The 11,503-nt window shown below is 43.3% G+C and overlaps 1 long non-coding RNA gene across 1 annotated transcript; it reads left to right on the top strand.

The window, feature by feature from the left end:
• Window positions 1–7,164: 7,164 nt before the first annotated feature.
• Window positions 7,165–9,173, top strand: LOC306669866. The gene is made up of 2 exons (XR_013766230.1): window positions 7,165–7,889; window positions 9,047–9,173. It is a non-coding gene; the product is annotated as an uncharacterized lncRNA (long non-coding RNA).
• Window positions 9,174–11,503: the final 2,330 nt, after the last annotated feature.

An 11,503-nucleotide genomic window follows, 5' to 3' on the forward strand; every position in this document is an offset into this window, starting at 1 on the left:
CAACCCAACATGTGACATCCAGGGCAGGGGACAGCGTTCTCTTCTGAGGACCTGACTTTTTCCATGCGTGGGGCATGCATGGATCTTATTTTGAAACGACTACAAATTCTCTAAATACCTCCAAGAGCGAAATCTGACTTTCCCTCCCCACATGCTGATAAAATCTGAGCACAAAGAGCAGCGAATGACAAATGCAGAAATCTGGTCCTTGTCTGCAAAATGAATGGGCTGAACTAAATGATCCGTCGTGACGACCTGTGATAGTTGGATGACAGGTATTTTTGTTATGTTCTTTGAGAGGCTGAGCCAATCAGACTGAAGAAGCAAAAACACCGCCACCATCTCTCCAGTGGCCAGGCTTTTGCCTAGGAGGAAAAAACAGTGACTTTTACAAGCGCGGTGCTCCTTTTGTGGCGACTGCAGAGCCACTATCTAATCTACTTCCCCACTTCCTGTGTTATGAAATGCTGGGCATAGTTTTCTCTTGGCTCAGCTGCATTTCGATAAAGAGCAGAAAGCAGAGTGGGGATGAAAGACGCAGCGAACACTGCCCTCTCTTGTCCACCTTGGGTTTCTGCCACTTCCTCAGAGCGTGTCAGACAGACAAGAGTTAACTTGGTCTTGCTGAGCTGAACCTTGGCGAGTCCTTCCATTTGGGTTGCTCTCTGCAGGACTGACGGTTCAGCACTGTGAACATCTTTATTTTGGCACCACAGACATTTCAGTTTGTCCAAGGTCACCACCACGTTGCACCAGAAACCATTTAATGAGGGTTGCTCAGGGCTGGCCCCCTGCCCCCCAAAGTAGAAGTTAAACTGAAAAGAGACTCCATTGTTGGAGGTCTCCCTTTTCCATTTGGATTACCCAGTGAGCTCAAGATAAAACCCCAGGCAGTAAGTGACATGTCAGCACTAACGGAAAAGATCACCTCTCACGTTTACTAACCGCTCATTTGGAAGAGAAGGCTTTTGTCAGAGTAGCTTGAGGAATTCTTTGCAAATAATTTGGTCAGCTCTCCTAAGTGTGTTCTGTGAGTTGCAAAAGAAGGGATTTTGTGAACTGAATCTAGTGCCACTGTGCTTGAGTCTACAGAAGCAATGCTAGTAGTGGAAAGGCATTTCTGTTTGTGGAAAAGCTGATAAATTTTTTATAGGCGTAAGTAGAAATTTCATAACTAGGAATTAAAAATTAATTTCTAGGTTGCCTTTCTTTGGTCACACTTTGCATTTATTTATTTATTTTTTCTTGTGCAAATGTGTCAGTATTTAGAATAGGCTGAAGACAACATCAAGGGTGAAGGAGCAGAGGAAGGAATATGTTATTTTAGGGATACAGTTTAGGGTCCTGTTGGCTCTGTGCCCAAATGCAAATTGTTTACTTTGGTCTGAAAGTTTTAAAGATAATATTTGTAAGGATGCAGCCCATCAATAAATCATAAATATATACCTGTGCATCTGCTATGTGCTCAAATGGACATTAGGGTACCTGAGACAATAGCAGAGACAGCGTTCTGTGTGGAAACGGAAGGATTAATTACAGCAAATAGTGTGGAATCTGCCTCATATAATTTTGTTCAACCCCAGTTACAGCAACTTGATGTCTTTTATTCCCTAGGACAGTTCTATGGATAGATCTACTCAGTTACATTGTGCCCAGAAAGGAACTTGTACTTTTCAGACTATGTGCTTTGATTGGCAGTTTGGAAAACATGGTTAGATAAAGTGACCATCTGGGAAGGGATCCCAGGGAACTCTTCCATTTCCACTATCCTTTGAAAAGCCCTGTAAAAATGCTATTTCTCATTCCTATCTCATCAAACTAGGGATATTACCTTTCCAAAAGGAATGTCAGGACTCTTCTAATCCATGAATGATACCCTCTCACCAAGGATAGCTTTCAAATTATCAGAGGTAAGGTTGATTTAAGAGTAGGAAAATATCCATCAAAGAGCAAAATCAGGAAATAGATTGATGTAGCTGTTTTCTTTCTTCAACAGGCCTTTGATGGGACCATTTGCATTGGCTTATGCCCATGTGCATAGAATCAGGCAGATAAAAGTGGGACATTTTTTAGCAAGGCAGTGGCAAGAATGTGCACCCTTTGAGGACTTCCATTCAGACACATGGAGCTGAAATCTGAAACTAGGGACTCTGTCCTGTCTTTAGACACTTAATTAGACAGAACTCCAGAGTGGTCTGATTAGGAATGGTGAGGGTGTTGAAATCATTTGAGAATACTGACACCAAAAGATTTGATACTGAAAAATTATTATCCAATGGGGGGAAAAATAAAGAAAGGGAACAAGTGACAGAAAAGTCTATCGTCCCTGGGGACTGCTTGTAGAGAACAACCTTTATAACTATTCCTGAAGAAGAAAAGTGCTGGGTTAGGATGCTCTCCTTATGAAATTGCAAGTTTGAGTCTTTGGGTCTAACACAGGTAGATGGAAGGAAAGGATGTTTCTGTTTATTAATGAGAAAATGGACATTTGCTTCAAAAGATAAGGGATTAAAAATAATTCCTAGTAAATTTCTTTATTTACAATGTGCATGAAATGCTGTAGAGTAACTTCCTGGACTTTTACAGTCCTCTACTCCTCCGAGGTCTTTCTCCTCCGAGGATTAGTGGTAGTAGAGCTGAGCTGGGGTTAAGAGTAGGGGAAAAGCCAGTTTACAGGGTTAATTTATGGTGCAGACTGGAAAGAGAAACTAAAAGTTTATTTCCCCATTTAAGGAAGGCTGGTGCTTTGTGAACGGTCCTGGGGGCTGCTAGAGAGGGGCCAGAAGCATGCTGGGGATTGATCTCTTCTCCTCTCATCCGAGGCTTCTTCTCTGAATACAGTTGGAATACATTTCAATCCCCAACGGTCCTGGCAGGGTCAGGCTGACACATGAGTGCTTCATAATACCCTTAGTGCTGCTTCCTACGGCCCCTTTGGGAAGCATGGTGTGGACCAGAGAGTTATTTCCTCTGCAATTGCCTCCCCGAGCCCAGACGCAGCGGGGCCAAGCTGCCATGCACTGGCACTAGATGACCTCACCTTGTTTGGTAGGTCCAAGATGACAGGCTGAGCAAGTACCTATCCAGTGTGATGACAAAGTAGTTGGCCTTTCCAGGAATACATGAAATCTGCCAAACATCAGTGCTGATAGAGCTAGTCTAGGAATCCCTGGGGTCCCCTTGTTCAGGGACATTTTCCATAGACTGACTAAAACGATTCCAATGCTGAATAAATAAGTGGGAAGCACAAAGCTGCCGGTGCCCATGGGAGGGGGCAGATTGCTGCGTAAGGCAATCAGCTAGGCATGGAGACTCTCTGAACCGTTAGCAGTGAGTGGCTGTCTGACAAAACAGATTTTCCGATTTGACTTTGAACTTAAGTCAACAAAGACAGATAAAATGTGGGAAATGCCATTCTTTAAGAGGAAAGTCCAAAGACTATTTCGTGAACTAAGGAGGGCTTTTTAGGAGGTCTTGGTAGATTATCTCTCGGAGCTCTTCCAGCCCTACTGTAAGAAGATGTGCGTGTGGAAGCGTTTTTGTAAATGGGAGCTTTGGGTCCAGCAGTGACCAGGCTGACATATTTCTAAACTCACGAAAGTGCCAGCAGGTGAGAACACCAGGTGAGCTTGGACAGAGCACAGAAGATGCATGCACAAGTCCCTTGCAGGTGCAGGAGGCGTGTTCATTCCCAGAGGTCTTGTGAAGGGCACCGAAGGGGACTGGAAATATTTAGAATACTATCCCTACCCCAGCAGAGACAGATGCAAAGTTACAGCAGACAAAATAGACATTCTTCCCTACAGTTCTATCAACTTCCACTTCCCTTAAGCAGACCAGCATCTTTTTGAAATGGGGGAAATAGAGTGTTGCCCAGCAAGAGGGGTGCTCCTGCCCGGCAGGCTTGTGTTCTTGCGCATGTGCAGTAGGTTTGAGAAGCTGGCCAAGGAGGTGCGGCGCATCCCCGGGAGACCCAAGCTGTGGTGTCCACGGCTTCCTTTGGCCCTCACCCGCCTGTCATCAAGGTTGTCGCCTGCTGCTGACATCTAAAGCTGAAAGGAGGCATGTTATGGCACAATAAAATGTCCAAGCCAATAACCCCCATTCGGCGATTGGTCATGCTCGGGGGTAGCCCGCCCGGCCTTCCCGGTTTTTATCACCACGCTCCGGGCGCGCCTCCGCTCACCGCGCTGGTCCGCAATAAAGGCGCATTCGTTCCAGGCAGGAGCGTGGCCCCCATCGCGGCCTCCACAGTCTCTTAAACGGAAGACCAGGGGAAGCCCCACAATAACGCCAACAGTAACAGCAAACAACCCAGGACTGGGCGCTTACTGGCGACACTCTTGGCTGGGAAGATGGGGCTGGGCTGGGCGGGTCCTGGCTCCCCGGAGGGCCTATAGTTCCTGGAGACACAATGCTGAGGATCCGCAGGGTGCCTGGGTTATGTCTGTTTATGTGTGGACACTCAAGCCCCAGGTGGAGGGGGCATGGGGCTTGGCTGGGGCAGTCCAAGAGACGTGCCAGCCTCTGGGGAACACTCCGCATTCTTGGTTCAGAGAGAACTGTCTGGCCTGAGTCTTCATTTGCTGCAGGACAGCAGACACTGCGGTGACAGCAGCTGTGGTGGTCCCATATAGTTCATGGAGAAGTTCCCCGGATCCTCGGGACCTCTGCTCGGGACAGGCTGGTGTTGCCCTTACAGGTCCCCAAAGTGATTTTATATCCTGTAGCCGGATTTTTACTCCAGCCCTGGCACTTTAAAGTCTATGCGATCCTGAGCAAAGCTGAAGTTCAGGAAGCTTAAGTGACCAATTTTTCCAGGCAGAAGAGACAGCACATGCCAAGGTCCTGAGTAGGAATGGACATGGTTCCTTGGTCCCTATTCTAAGAATGAGTCAATGAAGGACCTTGAAATCAGTTCACATGAAGTTTTTCTTTCCATTTTGGGCTTCTTAGCAGGACTGCTCTGATTTCCCATCACATCTTAATCCCATTCTCCTGACTTGGTCTTTTCTGAACACTTATTTCTCTCATTATTTATTTGCTTCCTTGTTATTACCTAGTTAACTAAAAAGTAAATTCCATAATAGCAATGACCTTGATGACTTTACCCAACCACCTTATTCTCAGCACCTATCATGCCTACCACAAGCAACCCCTTAGCTGAAGCTTTTGGGCCAAATGTTGGGGGGAATTCAGGATTTTTCAGAATTTAGAAAAGTCATATGGTACGTATCACTAAGTTACAGAACACCCTCGCAGAGTCTGGAGTAGGATCCCATAATCAAACACATTTGCCCATCTGCTTTGAAACATGCAGAGTATATGGATATTCACGTTGAGGGAGATCAATAAGGACTTGAAAGAGCCTCATATCTATTTAGATCAGGAGTTCCTGTCCAGTGAGCTTGCTGCCAGCTTCCAGGAAATCTTTCGTTGTCCAGAGCTTTTTGGAGTTTGGAATTGCAAATAAGACTATGAACTGCATTGGATTCATACATTTTGAATGTATAAATGAACAAACAGGATGGCATGCTTCCTACCTGCCCAGGTCCTGGGGCAGGCCTGGCTCTACAGCAGTAAACAGAGCAGAGATCCTCGCCAGCTCACACCTGCAGAGACAAAGGCAGATAAATGCAATGAATCGCCAAACCGCTTCAAATGAGAGGCCTTGCCTGAGTAGAGCAAGCCTGCAGTTATGCACCGAGTTACACCCAAAGCCCTGTGGTCTGCTCAAGTGTGGGTCTTGGTGTGACCAAGGGGCCAGAGCTGGGAGAGGAACAGGGCGTTTTCCCCATAAGCTGTGTTTCTCTGTTCCTTCCCTCCCCAGTAGGTCACAGTGCCCACCCAACCAGGTCCTGGGTCTCCTTTAGCAGCTATAATGCCAGGTAGAAATGCTGGTGGGACCAGAGGTGTAGTGTGTAGGGTAGACACGTGCCCCTGGCAGGGAAGGCATTTCGGACTCCCTGGAATGCCAGCAGCACCTGTCATGGAGGCTGGAAGCTGGACCTATGGCTCCATGGTGTCAAGGTGACCCACTCCTAAGGCCAAGCAAGAAGGTTGTCCTTGCTTTCTCCTCCCTCCTTTCCTCCCTTCTTTTCTCCCAACTGAGAACTATTTATTGAACAACTACTCAATCCTGGATATGATGGGAATCTGGCTACAATTTGAGTAGGCAGATTGCAGGACAAGAGCTTTGCTGATTCTATCATCCCACTTAAAAACACGTGCCCAGTAGCTTTGCATTATGGGAATTTGGGGGACTGTAAGGCATAGCAATCAAGCAACTTTGGCCTCTGACAGACTTGGATTCAAATATTAGCTCTGCCTCTTACTAGCAAGTGTTTTTAAAATTTTTATTCATTTTTTTGGTATTGAACCTGGGGGTTCAATACCAAATCCCCTGGGGGATTGAACCCAGGGGTGCTGTACCACTGAGCCACAGCCCTATTTATTTCTGATTTTGCAACAAATTTTCACTAAATTGCTTAGGGCCTTGCTAAGTTGTCAAGGCTGGCCTCCAACTTGTGATCTTCTTGCCTCAGCCTCCCCAGTTGCTGGGGATTACAGATATGCACCTGGCTTATTTTAATTTTTTATAAGGAAATTACTAAACCTCAGTTTTTTAATCTGTAAAATGTGACTTAACTTATCGTCTATAAAATGTCAGTGTCATAGGGTTATGGGAATGATTTAAAAAGATAGGTCATGAGTAATAAAATAAATAGATGGGTCTGGCACCAGGCCCATAATCCACACAGATCCCCTATTTGAGGATCGCCTGCCATGGGCCAGGCTGCGTGTCAGACACTAGATGTATGGAAATGAGGAAGACAAAACCTCCACCTTCCAGGACCCGGGAACGGCACTAATTAGATTTTCTAAGCTTCTGAGGTTTTCAGATTGGCTGATTTTTCTTTGTTCACATAAATACTGTTCTGATGATCATAAACTAGATTCACATCTACTGAAGAGACACTGGAAGAAAAACGGAAGAGGAAAAGCACAGTGATCATTCAGTCACGTTCAAGTCATGTGACGAGCACGTGTTGAGCACCTACTATGTGCAGCACTGTTCTCAGCAGTGGGATGGGACTGCAAGAGGCCAGCAAGTCTTCTGCTCTCAGGACACTGCCATTCTTGGGGGAGAGAGGGAGTAAAAAGTAAACACAAGAATTCCCAGCAGCACTAAATGCACAAGGAAGAGGGTGATTGTCCAAGAGGAGGCATGGGGTCCAGTGTCACTGAAAGACTTGGGAAGTGACAAGGGAACTGAGACTGGGCCCAGGAATCAGCCATGGAAGGTCTGGGAGAAGTGTTGTCGACCATCGTGATTTTTTCCAGTGGTTTTTCTGTTCCAACATCCAGCTGTTTCTCATCTAGTCCCAGAGGAGAATGACGTAGAGAAAGCTAAGTTTTGCCAAAGATTTATAATTTAACCTCTCTGGTTCTATAGCCAATTTCTACCACTAGCAAATAAAGACTCTTAACTCGTGGGTTTCCTCTGTTCTTTGAATGTAAAGATTCCTTTAAGAAAGGATCATGCCTGATGGCTCTTCTGCTAAAATGAAGACAAAGATTTATACGAACAGGCACAGAGCACAGAAGCCTCAGGAAATGATCCTTCTCTGGACTTGGCACCCGCCAGGCCCTTCTCCAGATGTTACGTCCATGGCCCGTCTCCAGAGAGATTGGGCCACGTCCAGCAGAATGTGGCCACTCTATCTCAAGATAAGGTTGAAGGGTGTCCTCAAATATACTGAGATTTATGAATAGGATGATCCTGATGCCTCTACAGAGACACAAGGAGGGATGTGTACTCCCAGCAGACTTTGCCCAGACAGATGGCCATTCTTCATCCTGCCTCACCAGCACGGTCCCAATTTCATGTAAGTTCATTCTTTTCAATAGAAGTCATTTATTTATTAAATGTATAAATAAGTGTGATTTAACTTTTCTGGCTTTTTGCAAATTCTCAAAAAAAAAAAAAAAAAACCCGTTGTTATATAAACTGCCTTCGTGTTAGCATCTAAATAGATGGTCACTACTCCAAGGGAGACATTCTAAGGTAAGTGACCCTTCAGAATACAATACTAAACAAGTTATTTGATATTGATAAGCTGAAATGGTTTTTAAAGTTAGGACAGGAAAATTTACCCAGTTGCCTTCTGGGGAAGGTATGTCCCTCCAAGGAGGCTGAGTTTGAGATGAAATTATGTACCGTACTCCCAACAGTAATTCATAGCAAAAGGAGAATCGCAAAAAAGTCTCTAGCCAGGGGTGGTGGGTTGCACACCCCTGTAATTCCAGCTACACAGGAGGCTGAGGCAGGAGGATCGCAGTTTGAGCCTAACCTAGGCAATTTAGGAAAACCTTGTCTCAAAATAAAAAATAAAAAGGGTTGGGGATGTAGCCCAGTGGTAGAGTGCTTGCTTTAGCATGCATAAGGCCCTAGGTTCAATCCTCAGCACTGCACTAAAAAGCAAAAAATAAATTAAAAAAAGAAGAAAGAAAGAAAAATGAAAAAAAAAAAAAAAGGAAAAGAAATCTTTAAGGAGTGCTGACAATCCTCTCACCTAATCAAAGATCAAAGGGATGTATCATGTGCCTCAATTATCTTCTACCATTTAATATGTTTACATTTAATATGTGCACCTTTATAGTGTTATAGCTAGAATTTAAGAATAACAAAACGACAGTACTACTATGTATCTGGCTTTTTCCTAAGCCCTTTAAATACATCAACTTATTTAATTAGCATATTAGCCCTCTGAGACGTGTATTATTATTATATCCACTTTACATGTGATGAAACTGAGGGGGTTTTTCTATTGTCTAGTCTGTATTTTTACTTAGATTAAAATATTTTCCTCAAATTTTTATTTTGCCTGCCCTCCGCTATCTGTTATGTGTATTTTTCTGTTATGTGTATTTTTCTGTTATGTGTATTTTTCCACATCTTATTTTTCTCCCTTAAATGTACTATGGAAATTTCTTTGGTTCATTAGATGTGGATGTAACACGTTTTTTCTAAATTGCTACTTAGTCAAAGGAAACAATCAAGAATGTGGAGGAAGCCTACAGAATGGGAGAAAATCTTTGCCATCTGCACCTCAGATTAATCTCCAGGATATATAAAGAACTCAAAAAAAAAAAAAAAAAAACCCAAATAACCCAATCAATAAATGTGCTAAGGAACTGAACAGCCACTTCACAGAAGAAATATGGTCTGTCAATAAATATATGAAAAAATGTTCACATCTCTAGCAGAAATAAAATTAAAACGACACTGAAACTTCATCTCACTCCACTCAATTATCAAGAACACAAGCAACAATGAATGTTGGCAAGGATGTGGGGAAAAGGTACATTCATACATTCCTGGTGGGAATGCAAAATTATGGAAAGCAGTATGGAGATTCCTCAGAAAACTTGGGATGGGACCACCATTTGACCCTGTTATCCCACTCCTCTGTGTATACCCCCAAAATGTAAAATCAGCATACTCTAGTGATTCAGCCCCAGCAATGTTTATAGCAGCTAATTCACAGTGGCTAAACTATGGATCCAACCTAGGTGCCCTTCAACAGATGAATGGATAAAAAAAAAATATGGTATGTATACACAATGGAATATTACTCAGCCATATATCAGAATGGAATTATGGCATTTGCTGGTAAATGGATGGAACTGGAGAATATCATGCTAAGTGAAATAAGTCAATCCCAGAAAACCAAAAGCCAGATGTTCCCTCTAAATGTGGATGTTAACACACAATAAGAGGGGCAGTGGAGAGAATAGAAATTCATTGCATTAGACAAGGGGAATGAAGGGAAGGGAGGGTGATGGGAAATAGGAAAGATAGTAGAACGAATTGGATGTAACTTTCCTATGTTCATATATAAATACATGACCAGTGTAACTCCACATCATGTACAACCTCCAGAATGGGGAGTTATACTCCATGTATGTTTGATATGTCAAAATACACTCTAGTGTCATGTGTATCTAAAAAGAATAAATAAAAAATAAAATAAATTGCTGCTTAGAATTCCATACTACTGTTACTGCATATGTATCCTTATATAACGACTTTCTCATTTTTGGAGGATTAATTTCCAGAAGTAGAAATGCTGAATGGAAGAGAATACATGCTGCGAATTTGGAAACATCACCACCAGGTTCATTTTCAGAATGGTGCAGCCGCTCCTGTTCCTACCAGCGACACTGCAAGTGTGTTTTCCTGCAACTTTGTCCACAGAGGGTATTGTCCTCCTTTTGGTGTTTTGATATTTCCTTGGGTGAAACCATATAGAGATGACAATTTAAACTTCCTTCTACCTTTATTTAAACTGTTATAATTCTTTGTCTTTCTTGTCACAGAGGCCAATTCAGGACTTATCACCATGAAGAGTCTCTAAGATAACAAATGTGAAGAGTAATTATTAGAAGTTTCCATGACAGTTTATAGTCCAGTAAGGGGCAGGGACATTGAGTCCCACGACATTTAGCCCAGACCTCCTGAACACTCAGGCAAGTGCGGAAGGATCTCCCCAACAGAGAGAATTCTGGGTCTCAGTGTTCATTAGCTCCCGTGGTTGGTTCAGTCTTTTCTACCGAGGAGCTTCTTGCTGTCTGAGATGACTGGCCAAGTTCAAGGTGACTTTGCTTTTTCACTTAATCAAGTGGAACCGAAGACCGTTCATCTCATTTCTCTGTAAGTTTTTTATCTTCTGTGTGATGTCAATAGTGTAAGGCAAAAAAGAAAAAAAAAAAAAGTTTGGTTTTCAATGGGGCAGGCAAATGAGTAAAGCTTTTTGAAAGAACATAGAATGAGGAGAAAACAGCATTTGGAGACGGCATCGTAGTGCATCACTAATGGCTCCAATCTGAGCCAGCTATTTAAAAAGGAGGAAGAAAAAAGAAACGTGATGTTTTGTGCATGGGCCATCTGTCTGCAATACATTAAGTTCTGGAAAAATAGATGGGTGTGAGTGGACCATTGACTTGTTGCCTGTACAGTGCTTAAGTTAATAATGGTGTGAAAATCATTTCACTTCTCACTCCATGGGTCTTAGCTTGGCCTGCATTCTTGTTTATGTGTGTATTGCTGTATGAATTCTAGGTATGGAATATCCACTGAGATCATGGGCTCTAGGATCAGGCAGACCTAGATTCAAGCTCTGGATCTGCCTTTTCCTGTATGATTTTGATGTTATTTTACTCCTACCAGAGTTAGTCTTCTCATTGTAAATGGAGATAACAGTAGGGTTTTACATGATGGTTGTGATGATTAAATGCATTAATTTTAAGCTAGATACAGTGACAGACATTCATAATACAAGCCACCTGGGAGGCTGAGGTGGGACAATCCCAAGTTCAAGGTCAGTATGGGCAACTTTAGGAGAACCTGTCTCAAAACAAAAAGTAAAGAGGGGCTGGGGATGTAGTTCAGTAGTAGAATGCTTGCCTAATATGCCTCAGGTCCTGGGTTTAATCCCTT

This window comes from Sciurus vulgaris (assembly GCF_902686455.1).
Source record: "Sciurus vulgaris genome assembly, chromosome: 9".
NCBI lineage: Eukaryota > Metazoa > Chordata > Mammalia > Rodentia > Sciuridae > Sciurus > Sciurus vulgaris.